Source organism: Scomber japonicus, chromosome 8 (genome assembly GCF_027409825.1).
Source record: "Scomber japonicus isolate fScoJap1 chromosome 8, fScoJap1.pri, whole genome shotgun sequence".
Classification (NCBI taxonomy): Eukaryota; Metazoa; Chordata; class Actinopteri; order Scombriformes; family Scombridae; genus Scomber; species Scomber japonicus.
This window is the reverse complement of record NC_070585.1, coordinates 25,773,278-25,788,671: the sequence shown is the minus strand read 5'-3', so window position 1 is coordinate 25,788,671 and position 15,394 is coordinate 25,773,278. Positions and strand designations below refer to the sequence as shown.

The 15,394-nt window shown below is 37.4% G+C and overlaps 1 protein-coding gene across 1 annotated transcript in view; it reads left to right on the top strand.

The window, feature by feature from the left end:
• Nucleotides 1-15,394, top strand: part of pdgfc (platelet derived growth factor c) — a 45,069-nt gene that overhangs the window by 12,419 nt on the left and 17,256 nt on the right. The window lies entirely within an intron of this gene.

Below are 15,394 nucleotides of genomic sequence, written 5' to 3'. Positions count from 1 at the left end.
ATTATGTTTGCTTAGGAATTAAAGTGCAAATATGCAATGGCAGTAAGTGCTCATTTAAAATAAAAATATAATATATGTAATTTAAAGCTATATGAAATTAAGGGGCCAAAGTGTTAAACATTAACATTCACACTTCACGCCTCTCTAAGACTTTTTTCAATCCATTTTTGTCCTCACAGGGAAGATTGTGCGATAACAGCTTCAAAGGACACCTTCTGAATGAGTAATGCTGAGAGAAATACAGACTCTGTAAGAAGAGTGTGACAGGTTACCAACCAGTTTGTACAAAAGGTGTTAAGCCCCCTCGTCTTCCTCCTCCTCCTCTTTTTTCCCTCCACATCTTACATCTGTTCAGCTGCCTCTAATTAGGGCTTTTACAGACGACAGCATTAACATGGCCCCGGAACCACGCCAACTAATGAGACACCATTGGCAAGGCAGATCTTTCATGCACAACTCCGTTTGTCAAATTCTATCTTTCATTTTCTGCCTTGACAGCCAAAGTTTGTTCAACACTTTGTCTCCCTTCACACCTGTTGACAGGCCTTAGCTCAGATTTAAAGCGGGTCACTGAGTTGGCTTGTTTTTTACATAGTTTGCAGCATCAGATGCTCGTGGTGATGGATTTTCTCAGGCAGATAACTGACATCTTTGCATGCATGCATGAGATATTTTTCATCACTGTTGCTGACAACATTTCTATTCATCACTCTATTTCCCTTTTGTTGACAATTGTTCTGTGGAAATCCACATTTGTAGCACACATCCACATTTCAAAGAGATCACTGAACCCTAAATTCCACAACACAAGCACATTGTGTTCAAATACATTTTCCCAAAAACAAATCATAGTAATGGGACATTTCTACAATGTGCCCTTATGTCATTAAAGCATGGTCATTTAAAATGTAGATAACCACCACTTAATATACCCTAAAAATGACTGATAATAATAATAATTGAATGAATTATGATGCATTTTCTAGGACAGCAGCATTCGTATCTGAGATAACAAAATCAAAGTTTGATTGATGATACTTGTTGGACATGTTTTCTTTTTGGCATTTGTAAAGCAGATGAAAGATGGATTCGGTGATCACTATCATGACTCACAAGCAGTAATATTTGTTATTCACAGGATGTGAGTTGATACAGTAGTATGGTAGCTACCACCTTATGAACCCTCCATGCAAGACTGTGGCTATAAACTGCCTATAAACACATATTACTATTGCCTAAATATTAGGTAATCAATCACTTTTGATCAGGTTAATTGGACTTGAATAGTTATGTAAATCAGGAGTAATAACTACACTCTACTAATCAGAGTGGCAAACAAATGTTCTGCTAATGAATTATCTTTGTTAATTAGGTTGTGTTACCATGAGCTATAATTTTAGTACCAATTTGTTCTTTAGGAAGTGTTGGTACTTGAAGAATATAAACAAATAATCATCACTCACTGAAAAACTAATTGTGCTATTGAGTAGCAAGGGTATTTGCATCACTCATTACATTACTTTCTGTTCCTCAAGGTGCCTTATATGAACTTCATATATCAAATCTTCTTGAGATTGATTAAGCAGTGAGCCTATATGCAACTGAAGTGTCTACTGACCATCAAGGGCAAGTGTTGGCTCAGCATCTGAAAGCAGCACTCCTGAAGTTTCACTGACCCAGGGAAGCAGTGGGCCTCCCTCCAACTGTGAACAAAAGAAGGAGTTTCCTGACTGCAGTTGTAGCAATGCCTGGCTTGTTAGCTGAGAGGACACACCAAGTAAACTATGACAGTTTTGGAGCTGCTAAAATCTAAAGTGGTGCTAAAAACTGCAGTGGTGAAAGCTAACAGCTAACATGTTTCTTAGTAAGACTTAAAGTTGAATTACAAAAAATGAGTTGAAAAATGCCAAAACACCTTTCACAATACACATACCCGTTTAATCCATTTTATTTTGAAAATGTTAATAAGAAATGTTTCATGTAAAAAAAATAAATGAATAAATAAATAGTGAGTCTGTATGATATATAAATACAGATTCATTATTGTGGGTCTATAGCATCTTTTTTCCAAATCATTACCCATTCATTAACCAACAATTGGCTAATCAGTAACACATCGGTAATTACTACTAACTACCAATCTCTCATAATATAATTACAGGCTGCTGTTTAGTCCGCAGTTAGTAATTGCTTAAAAGTATTTACCTAGATGTACATATCCAATTTCCACTTGCAGATAAATTATTAACTCAGTAGATACTTATGGCTATTGTTCATCTTCACAACAATTTATTGACTCCAAAGATCAAATGATACTTTTTATTGCTGGCTGCGTGCATCCATTTCTTGTTTATGTATCTGTGATAAGGATCGCATCAAAATGTTGAGAAGGAAATGGACGGAGATGATTGAAAGGCTTTTTTATGTGTAGTCAGGGAGAGGGGAGGAAAGTACCGGGAGGCCTTTTGTCAAACAGTGGACAGTCAGAGGCTTAATTACCTGTGTAAACTATTAATAGAAAAATAAAAACTTGGTTGCTACCATTTCCATTTATTCATCATTTCTCAAAACCATTGCCCAAACAAGAGCATAGAAATGACATCCACTGAGTTTGGTAACATAACAGCAGTGCCCAGAAGAGATTAGTCATTTTGAAGTGTGCATGTGGTTAAATGCAAAGGTGACTGAAGGTCAAACACAGGTTACTTGCAGTTCAAATACTTAAAGAGACTTAATGAGGTTCACCCTGTACAATAAGTGACTAATGGTGGATGAGTTACAGTACAATTACACACAGAAAGCAACTGATTACACAGTTAACTAAATGTGAGCAAATCCTAATTACTTTCCTCTTTCAACTACAGCTTCAGATTTTCAGTTTAGTTGCTGGAGGTGTTTGTAAGGAGTAGAGTAGTTTGAAATGAGAATCACTGTTATTTCTTTTAAACATTTGCATAGACAGACAATGATTGGGTCAGAGCATGTAAAATGATCATACTAATATAATGATCAACTTATAACTTCTAAAATGTTTTATAGAATTAACTTTGGTAGCCTGCTTTTATATGTCCTGTGGTATGTCATTTTGACCACATTGTTTTTACACATTTTATACGTCTGTGGAAGAGTAACTTCAAAAAGTTTAGAAATCACCTAGATCACAAAAAATCAAAGCAACCAACCACCTATATGAATTGAAAGGGCCAAAGACATGTTGGTGTAATATTTTATAATCATAAATGGTTCATATTTGATATCACTGCTAAGTGTTATTAAACAGTAAGAGTAACAAGGCAGAAAGAGAGAGTGTGAGATGAGGCAATTCATCAAATGACTTTAGTTTCAGGGAGTTTTTCTGGTAGTAACTGCATTTCAAAACTTTATATTAGTACGTATTTCATTAAACAACACTGGCATTGATTGAAATACAAATCCTTTGGAAACCCTTGGATGAATGGCTCCATAGAGAGCCTCTCTGTGAGCAACATTGCAATTATACAATAATTGTATTCCCTTCTTATGGGAATTAACCTGCAGACACTAAGTCACTGCCCTCGCCTAAGGACGTTTCCCCTCAGAAACATCAATTTTCCCATTTTCTAATCCTCAAATTGCTACTCATGTCAACTCTGAAAATCCAGGTACACACTTGCTTGGTTTAGCAAAGCCAGCCCTCTGGCAAGTTGTTGTGTTGGGATGTATGCACAGATGCTGCTCTCTGGGGTCTGGGGGGCAAGCATTTCATTTGCAGTGAACTGTAGAAAGCAGTGGACTGAGCGGTTTGGATGGTGGCTGCTGGACTGATGTGGAAGCAAGCTGTTGACCAGAGGGTCTTCAGTCTGAATCCTGTGAGGATTTTAGCTCCACACCGCTTTCAACAACTACTGTCACTGTTCTCTTGACCAAAGCAAGAAACTGAGGCTGTAGTGGGAAGCAACGGGCCTGCATCTGTGTAAGTGAAAGCAGCATGTTACAGGAAAAGAGCAGTTGTGCTCTGCAAACCCTCCCTGGGTAAATAGAGGTTGAAAGGAATATACTTTCATTATGCTGGGTTTTGCACTGCAGCTCCCCTTCTCTCGACAGCTGGGCCAAAAGGTTAGGAAGGCTTGGTGGGTTGGCAGTAATTAGAGATCCAGGGCAATCCTCTTAAAGAAATCGATCTGTATCTGAAAGCAGAGCAAGAGACCAGAGACTTTTATTCTTAAACTGCCACAATTAAAATGTTCTTTTACTTGTCTGCTTGTCTACTGCTTTGGATTAATCATTCAATTTGCCACAGCTGAAAATCTCATCAGATTTTTGAAGGCTTTACACAGATTTCCTTGCATTGCTCCAAGCTTCTTAATGGTTGTTCAGGGGTTGTGTTTTCTATGTAAATTGGATGATTTTTTGGAATTTCAAATAGTTGTGTTAAGATGGCTATTACTTAATGGCTACAGTGCTTTAACCTTTTACGAGAATCACCTATGCCAGGAAATTTAGTACACTGGGAACTGGGAGATTTATGTTATCTAGATTTTCATCCAAATAGCAGTAACAGGACAAGGGGAGGAAGATGTGCAAATACAAATAACAGTGTGTGAATGAAGTCATTTTTCAAGTTGCAACCTAAGCGTTTCTGAAGTTTCAGCACACAGATATGTGTGTTCCCAAATCTATTTAGAAATCCATCATTGAAAACATTATTGACCTCTCGCAGATTTCAGTGTTCTCTCTTGGAGTCATGGAACTACAAAGTTGACTGTGCTCAACTATCAATCCTCTCAGCAACATCCATTGCAAAACCTGGATCTTTGATCAGTCTTAATCTCAGTGTCTGAATCTGGTATGGCAAAGCTGTCTTCCAATCTGGTTCGCCACAGATCAAACTGTAATTTTCTCCAAACATCCAGCTGTCCGGCTCACAGATGTGACTACAAAGCAGCCTGGAGCTGCTGTCCACAGCTGTGGAGAGAAGTTTTAAAAAGATGTGGTTCATCTGTCAACGCCTGGTTTCTAGCCAGAAGGGGAGGTTAGGCCTGTCTCCCAGTGTTTTTTTTGCGAAATATCTTGCAGCATTTTTACTTTAAATTTGTGCTAAACTATCAGTCCAACCACTTAACAATGTGTTCTTTAGTTTGACAGCTGGTAAGGAAAGTGTGGTTGATATGGGCTACCTGCATTAATGAAGGTCAGGGTCTTGATTGAAATTCGGAAGGAAGGAAACAGAAAATCATACAGGCCCATACAACTAAGTCGTGAACATACAGTCAAACAAAAAGTAAATGTATTAAAAATGATTGCTCTTTACTACAAGGACTGGCAACTGTTAACATTCTTCTTTTTTATTAATGTAGTGCTTTTACATTGTAAGTCTCAGAGATCATTAGTCACTGAGTATCTGTGGTATGTCATTGTCCTTGAAATGTTCTATTTGTGCCACACTTTTCTTCAAATTATGCTGGCTACTGCTTATTTCATCTATCCAGCTCTTTTTTTTAAATGTTTTATTCCAGACAAAAATAGAGAATAGCAAACTGGTATTCATTTAAATGAGTGATCATATCAAGATATAACTTTAAATCATTGCTTGGAATGGTTAGTGCACTTTATTTCATGAATGAAAAGGAAAAAAACTGAGATTGGATGGATTTATTCCTTACTTTATTACTTATTTTGGTGGTGGTATCATGTCTAAATCCAGGCTCATGAGCTCAGACGCAGAATTCCGGAGGGCCAACGGCTGTAGTGAAAAGACTGACACTCAATCTTCCTTTCTGGATGCCAAACACAAGTGTGGGCACTAATTAGAGGCTCTGAAAAAATCATTCAGGGGTGGGGAACCATTGTAACCTGAGGAGAAGCTGTTGTGTGGTGACAAGGTTCAGTCACTGGAGGAGCCAAAGCCCAAGGGGTTGAACGACTTGAGTTTAGCTTTGGTGTGTCTGCTTTTCACACAACGTCACATGTGCTTACACACTACTGAGCAATCACTATCATTAACAGCCTGCAGCTGTGGCTTTAGATAATCTTATCACAATTTGTAGTCATTTCTCAGATAACACTTTTATGCATTGCATCAAGGGTGCATTTCAAAGCAGTTATGGAAGTTAAATCCTCCAGTTTGAATGCTCAATATGTTTAGTTTTCAAAGATTATGTTAATATAAAATTGATGTGTTTCCTGCCACAGAAAGAAAAGAGCTATATCTTATCTTAACTTCTCACTTCATCCTTATACCATCAATTGTACACTATGTATTAATATTCAGAAAGCTGCACTATGCTTTAGCAATTAGTATGCAGGTAAGTCATGTTCTTTTGTAACATACAAGGCATGTGCTGAGGCACAATCGGAAAAATCTTCTTGTGTTCCCAAGATGTTCCTGGAGCTGTTTTCCACACTAATGGATGAATTAGTTAAGTTTAATAACCTCTTGCTCAATTATTTATTACACTATGTTAGGCTGATATAACATAAACCCATGTTAGGAATACATTACTGTATATGCACACAAATATCTCAAATTCATTTTACAGTGCAAAAGAAAGCAATATTACATCCAATGGTATTACAAAGTCCTTACCACATCCTTTCGTCCACATGGATGGTTTCCTTTCCCATGTAAAATAGACCAACTTGTACCATATGTTCCAGTGTTACTAATTAAAGTATGTTATGTTATTAAATAAGTACACTGAGAACTGTCAAAGAAAGTAATGCTTAATGATGCATTGAAGTCAGAGTGCATACAAAATTGTGCTTGTGATGCAATGATCGTAAAATAAACATGATAATACAATGTGATAATAACAACACAAATCTTAAATTGTTATTACCATGTATATATTTATTATACACAGGTTTATTTATACTGTATTCAACATTTCTCTTACTCTTACACAGAAAACTGAAAAATCCACAATTAAAATAGCTCATGTTACCAAAAATTCAATACATTTCCTAAAATGGCCTTAGTGTCTCTTTTTTGCCCCTTAAATGTCTCTCTATCTGGGTAGGATAAATTGATGTGTGATGATCATTCCTTATCTGGCAATTTTCTGCAAATCCGTTGTGTAAAACCTGTAGAATGGAATGTGAAGCAGCTGGCCGCACCGCCTGCAGGTTTCCCTCAGGATGTTTCACCACTGTGACTGACTCGCCATCATGTTCCAGCGAAGTGTTAACTCCAAGCTACAAATCCAGGGTTATCAAAAAGCCATGCTGCATGTACAGTACAGAATAAATCAGAAAAATCATCATACAACAAGGTTTCAAATGAGATCCCATCCACTTCCTGAAAATCCAATTCCACAACCCTATTGTCTCGGGATTTTCCTTATGATTTCATAGTATGACACCAAAAATTTACTTCACCTGGTATCAGTCAAGCAAGGCATTTCCCACATCTTTCATATAACATAAGGTTATAATCCCTTTACACAGGATCAGATAAAGTAGAATAACTTTTGCAGAAATTAGAATAGCGTCATTATCATGAATACAAGCACGGCTTGACATTAGCACACGGCCAACCACCAAATGTGGGTAGACTTTGGCAGTGGTGGTCACCTTTACAAGCCACTTTGGCATTGCATGACATTCTGTGTCATGAACTCTTTTGTCATGAACTGGAGCAGCATTGCTGATTGATATGAAGAAAACTGCTGTCAACTCGACTCTCAGTGAGGATTGCTTTTCCTACAGCCACTTAGAGGGGCTGATAAATGCCCACCCCCTTTTCCCTCTGCATCTACGAGAGTATGGGCAGGCAACCTACACACAGAGCTTACTGATGCATCTCCACACAAAGTTTTTCTCTTGCAAAATTTTTTCAATTTAGTTTTTATCTTTGCAATTAATCTTCTACACTCCGGCACCAGTTTTATTATATGCAATAAGAAGCTAGTCTAATGTCTGTCTTAATTGGAAGGGCTGTAAATCTAGTTCTTCAAGTAAATTGTGGAACACTATAGTAAACTTTAATCAATTAAAACATAATTTTCCAACAACAAAATTGTGGCTAGAAAATGCTGAGTGGCTAGTAACTTTGTTAAACCACGAGCCAGAGTGGCTGGTGAGCAGAAAAGTTAATATTAAGCCATGAATACACCAATAGCAATGAAGTTGGACACACTGTGTACCTTCAAAATACTCTTCTGAGCTAGTAGCATAGTTAATAGCCTAGCAGCTTGCTAGCTGAAGAGAATATGAGCCATTCAGTTCATTCGTCTGAAGTTATGATAAAACCAAGTTGAATATTGTATAACAGTATTTTGAATAGTAGTAAAAAGTGTTTTGATGAATATGTTGTGTCCAAATGTATTTTATTGATTGTATTCATGGTAATATGTTGAATGAAGTTATGCTTGACTAATTTCTGCACAAGCTTTTCTTTTTCATATCCTGTTTAAAGGGATTATACATATATACGAGACATGTGGGAAATGTATTTCATTTATATGCACAATGCTTTGCTTTACTAATACGAGATGATGTGAATTTTTTGGTGGATTACTATAAAATTACAAGAAGAATCCCCAGACTATAGGGTTGTGAAATTTAGTTTTGAGGAAGTGGATGAGATCTCATTTAAAGGTAGAGTGTATGATAATTTACTTCTATTTTTGACAACCCTGGATTTGTAGCTTGAAGTTAACTCTTAGCTGGAAAGAGACGGTGGGCCAGTCCCAGTGGTAAAACATCCCGAGAGAAACCCGAAAGTGGTGCGGTCAACGGCTTCGGATTCCATTCTGCAGGACTGACACAATGGATTTTCAGAAAATTGCCAGATAAGGGATGGCCATCACACACCAATGTATCCTACCCAGATAGAGAGATATTTAAGGGAAAAAAAGAGACACTTACATATGCAATTATATCTTATTACCAAGCTACAATGCTTACAATTATACATTACTTACTTGAGTTGATGGGTAATAGTGGAGGTTTTTCTTAATATTTCAGCTGTAGTTTACCTGCTTATTACAATTGATAATTCACCATATAAAAAACTGGGTAAATATTTAGTGAACAGGGAACTGTGAAACAAAGGTTCACTAATGTTGGACCATATGTGGGAAAGCTGTATACACACACACACACACACACACACACACACACACACACACACACACACACACACACACACACACACACACACACACACACACACACACACACAAACTAGTGATATCAGGTTGAGCCATCTGATATGATTTGCAAATGTTTTGCTTTGCCCCTGCAGCAGGTGTCAACAGATGCCCCTCCTGCCCACTTGGCCAGTTTGACCTACTCTTAGAGAGAGAGTATGACGTCAGTATGACCTCTGAGTGCAGCACCCTATTAGATATTATCTGCCCTGCTAAAATGTTCTTGAGGAGGTTATTATCACCCTCCCCCCTTTCTTAGGGCCACTGGTCACACCTCCCTGTAGCTATAGGGGCAATAAAATTGAGCTTTTCATTGCATTAATCAATAAAGTTTCGCATTACTATGTTACAACAGCAGAACCAAGACACTTAGTGCTTTCAGTGCTGGGACTGATTGCATTTCTTGTGACCTTTGACCCTTTACTTAAAGAGCTTTCATGGGTCATAATTTTCCACCTGTTGATGACAGAACTTGAAGTTAAGAGTTTGGAAAGTGAACTAGACAGAATGAGGAGCTACATTATACACTGGACAGCAAATACAATATTATAAGTGTGATGGTTTGCTTCCTCCCAATTTTGTTGTAAAAAGAAACATGAAGAGGAAACCGCTTGTCTGGCAGCTCTGCTACTGTTTGCCTTAATAGATCTTCACTAGTCTCAGTCTTTCTCTAATGCTCTTATGTCCATGACTGATGTAACATATTTGTCATGGGTCTATTCACACACAGAGGCACCATTATCCTCTTTTTCACACAAATCTATCCGTTGATATGATGCAAGCTAAAAGGTTATTTTATGCTGTTCAACTTAATTTGAATTCATTTGAATTAATTTAAAACCATACATGGATATTACACAGTGACTACATTTGGTGTTGTGGAGCATGTGTGGTTTTGTTGCAGTTGTGAGTGACAGCACAATTAGTTTTGTTGAGCCGCCTAGAGGCTTGGGCTCCAACTGCAATTGCATAACATGCATGTCTGAGAGCTGTGTTAGCATTTATCACACATAATATCTAACACAAGAGGTACAAAAAACATCAAAATGGTGTCTTGGTCAATGTCTGTGGTTGGACTACTCTTAAAGTGGATGATGACTTATTTTGGTATATTATTATCATTTTGTTAATACATTGTATATTTATGTTACAAACACAGTGGATTCACATGATACAGATATTGATAAAGAAGGCTCACAGAGCATTATACTACATACATGCACCAAAAAACTATCTTCCACAGGGTCTTAAAATAGAGCACAAATGGAAATGTCAGTGTATTGTATTTTCTAATTAATCATACATGCATCCATCTGGTTGTTTAGACAAGTGTCTTTTGGGATGAATCTTGCAGACCTTATCTCAGCAACCTCTACAGGGAGTTTTGGTGTCAAACCTGTTCCACTTCCTCTTTAGACCGTAACACAGGAGCATATGTCTGGCAGATTAAAATCACTACAGAACTGCATCCCCCACAGCCAAATTATTTTAATGGTATGAAAGATTCCCATGGCATATTTCAGCCTTTTTTTGCCCGACCGACTGTAAACCTAAAAGCAATAAGCAGGGTCGGGAATTTACTGCACCTGTAGTAACCACTGCACAGTCTTAATAAGCAACAGATGTTGCAGTGATTGCATCGGACCTGAAACCAATGCAGTAAGGAGAAAAAAAGGAGGAATTCATCGCTAGGCACAGTTTCATCATCTGACCAAAGCTGCTTTAGTTCTGTTGCTAAGGGGAATTCATTCATTTTGATCAGCAAGTAAGAAGGCTGAAATTAAAAACAATTTGGATTTAGTGTCATAGTAAGTTGGATGTCGATTACAGGACAGGAAATAGCTGTCGTGTGTGGTTATTCTTGATGCATGAGGTTGCTGGGAGAACACCATATAGGTCTAGAGCAATCTTTTGCCCATAATGTGAGCAAATAATCATTTGACCAACTTATTGAGCAAACATGGTGTCCCATGGCCATCTATATCAATTTGATGTGGCCCTCTCAGTGTGAGAATTGACCCCCCCACCCTTTTTTTTTTTTTTTTTTTTTTTTAACTTTTTTGGTTTGGTCAGGACCAATTGAAATGGAAAACAATGGGTATTCCCTTTTGAGAGAATCTTGTCTGACTTGTTATCTGTGGAAGCCAGAAACATTTACTCCTTTCTCAGGTCTGAATAGTAGCATGGCCAAAATGTTGCTTTTTTTGTAAAAGAAAACCAGAGTTATGTCTACTACATCAATCAGTGTGACCACCAGATAAACTCCAAAGCTAAGGGCCGCTTTAGCAAAAGACTGTAATGATATCATGTGAAGAAAGATGAATTTAGTGAGCCTAACAGAAGCACGAATGAATGGTTTTCATTCCTCCCTCTCCTTTTTTATGAGAAACATGCAGCAGTCTGAACAAAGGGACCGTTCTCATTAGTTAATCCTTGCTTGGAGGCATCTAACATTTATTAATGCATCTGGGTATGCATGTATGTAATGTTTCTGCGTGACAGCGTGTTAAGGTGAATGAGGTTTATGTGTTAGTGTGTGTGTGAGTGTGTGTGTGTGTGTGTGTGTGTTTGTGCGTGTGTGGTAGGGGGGTTGGGTGGAATATTTGGTCGTGTGTACATTTTCTAATGTACTGTATCTCCTATACTTCATAATGGCTATGCAGTTCAGTATTTATATTAATTCATATATTAGTCATTTCTTCTCCTTCCCTTCCATCTTATTGTTATTAACATTATTTCTAGTAGTAGTAGTTTATTAGCCATTTTCATTCATGTTGAAGGGTTGTAATATGCTCTAATATAATAGTTTGGAAGTGTGCATATGTCCATGGTTCTCCAGTTTTGTTTTGGCAGGGGAAAGGTTAATGTTTAACAGCATGAATGGTTCACCCACTAACGTGTGAACAAAGCACAATGGCTGCACTGTATAGGGTCCTATTTATTCAGAGTCACTTCCTCCCTTAATAGTCGGCTCTACTTTCCTCACAGAGGAAAAAAGTAGGTCAAGGAAAAGTCATGTTTGAGGTAATTCACTCTAGGGGACCGCTTCTCTGATCATTAGATGACATTGGTTAACCCCAAGAGTGAGGTCATTTTCAAGTCAAAGTTACACCCAGAATCTGGCCCGACTGGTAGCGTGTCTATGCATTTTACAGTGCACGGAGGATAAATCAGTATGGGAGGATATCAGTGGGAATATTTTTTTTTTAAAAAGCATGAAAAGACAGTATTGTTTATGAAATAGATAAAGAAAAGCTTTAGAAAAAAAAGAATAAGACTGGCTTGTGACCTTGTGTATAATGCTTTAATCATATATTGGTTTTCAGCTGATGTACTCTGAAAGAGGTCACTTTAGAGGAATTTCTGCTTTGATGCAAGCAAACAAAAGATCCACAGCGAAGAATCACTCGGACAGTTTATTCTTGAGCTTCACGCACAAAGACCTGAACTGAACAGGAATGCAAACACATTGTTCCCCCACCTACTGCAATTACTTGTGATGAGTGTGTAAGGATTAAGCAGGATATTTGCAGACTTTTTGGATTAAGTATGATTTCATCCAGGCAGATCTCAGGAATACCTTTTCATCAAGACCTAATGCTTTGATGTCAAGGGGTTTTTTTCCCCCGTCTTTTTCCCTTTCTCTGCAGCAGCAGGCCCAGAGTTTCCTTTCACATGCTCCACTTAATTACAGTTTTAATAAAGACGCGTTCCAGTAAACATTTAGTAGACTTTTGCAAGGAATTATGTGCAGGGGGAACCCTTAAAATCAGTCATCTATTTACAGTTGTGCAAGTTTTTGTTGTTGATGTTTTGTTTTTGTTTTGTTTTTTTGGTCAATTATTAATACCACATGTTCACCTACAGTCACACATGGAATACAGCACATCTGGAGTCATATATTAAAGAATCACACTTTTTTCCACATTATTAATTGTGAACGTTATGAGCCTGTGTGTAGGAGCCCACAGTAATGGGGACGTAATTAAAAACATGTCATTGTGATGGAGAGCCAAGCTTTAATAGAATGAAAACTATCGGCTTGTTTCCTTCTGAGCCAGCAACAGTCAATCAAACTTAGTGCATTGCCGCTACTTGCAACACAGATTAAAGGGCAATCAGCCTTTTTTTTTCTTCAATGATTTGAAAAAAGACATCAAAGAAATATTGGCAGCAGGAACAAAATAGATCATCCTGTTATTAACTGCAAAAGGTGCAGTCATAAAGGATTTCTCAACCAAGAAATATGGTTTTAAGGAGCTTAGTTTTCAATCCAATGCTACATGAAATGTCTCAAATGTTTTCAGTCTGCAAGGAGTACATGTATCATTCTAACAAACAGTGTGATTTGCCTTTAAAAAAAAGGGAGTCATGCTTGATGAGGCAGTTTATATTTGAGGCCAGGTCTTCACACAGTTGTGAAAGAGCCTGTTCATTGAGAAGCCTTGCCTGGGTTTTGTTTTTCTTTGAGTCAGGTACACCGTCATTCATTCTGTTCCCACCTGGCTCGCCACCAAACCCAAATGAAAACATCCAAGTGATATCTGCAGTATCTGAAGTAATTGTTTGTTTAAAGAAAAAAAGATGTAATTTATGTTTTACTTACTTACTTTGACAGACAGAATCAGTCAGATGCCAGGATTTTAAAAAGTGTGGCTGTTGCATCTTGATAAAAGTGCTGGTTTTCATTGCACTACAAATAGGCCGTCACTCAATAACTAAGAACTAAACAAAACTGAAAGGCAAATATACCAATTGTAGGTGTGAGTATAGATGTCATGTAGATCAAAATGTTGGAATCTTAATGTAAAAACAAAAAAACAACAAAAAAAACAACAACATTATATTAAAAGTTTCCCATTTTCTCTCTCTCTACTCTTATTCTCAATATTCTGTTGTTATATTGCAATATATAATATATTACCAAATACTGTTTGTATAATACCTAATTTACTAAATGTGCTTTCATTCAACAATTAAGTTCAAATTGTTATTGACTTTGAATTACCAGAACGGGTATTGCTAGTGAAATACAGACAGAACCCAGCTGCCATTGGTTTCACTCGCATATTTTCAGTGACCACTCCTTCAGACAGAGTTGTTGTCTTTGGAAACATCATGAGCAACTCGGAGTTGGTGTGGAGCTATTATTTGACATTAGGGTGAGTACCTGGCACAATCTTGACCCGTCTGTGTTTTTATTTCTATTGCGAGCAAATAACCTCAGTATGAATCACGCTCATACCCTGCTGGGTATGAATCACATCCTTAAATTAAATGTATGGAAAAATAAAGAGCAATCAAGTTTGCAATGTGTTTCAAATATAAATTTGTCCAAACAAGTTGCACTGGGAAAATGGTTACTCATCCATTTAATGAACAAACCTCCAGCAGCACACTCCTCCTGAGCACATTAAACCCCTGCTGGCTCCTCTGACGTGTAGATTTATTGGATTGGCTTGTGAAAATTGAATGATCATCAGTGGTACAAAAATAAATACCACTTAAACAAATTGAGGATAGGCTGGGAAAGATCTGAATTCATTTGAGAAAGGCTGTCATTAAAATTTCAACACAGTATGTTGATACTAATAGCAGTATGTTGATTCAGAGTTATTAGTGTATTGTTGTGCTGCCAACTTTTGTCATCCCAAACTCTTGGGGATTGCTGATAGGTGCAACATGAACAATCTTAACTCAAAACCATTACCAAATGTTTTACAGACAATATTGTAATTATAATTGTATAATTATAAAGTGTTTTGTTGCCTTATCCACTGGCCTCCGAACTGCAATCCAAAAAAAATTCCTTTTGCATGACTTCAGAGTGCAATATTCCTTTGAGGGACAAACCAGGAAAACTTTGCTGCAGAAATACATTTTGTGACTTTTCCTTATTTTCTGTCAAATCAAGAGTGGAGTGGATTTGAGAGTGTCATGATCACTTTTATCTGTATATTCATTACAAACATTGCTCATGGCAAGTTTAGCCTGGTTTAGCACAGAGACTGTATGCAGACATGCACACATGAGTGTGTGTATTTAACATGTTTAGAAACAGAATACAAGACATTGCAATCAGATGATCTGCTAGGTCACATATTTTCTGACCAACAGCATGGCCTGCAATATTTCACAGGTCACTAGGTTCACTAGGCACAATCTGCTAATCTGCATACTAACAAGAAACAACACTGTTTTGATTTGCTTGAAGGCATAGTTTCTCACTTATAAAGAAAACACTAGCTGGATTATTCCCCGTT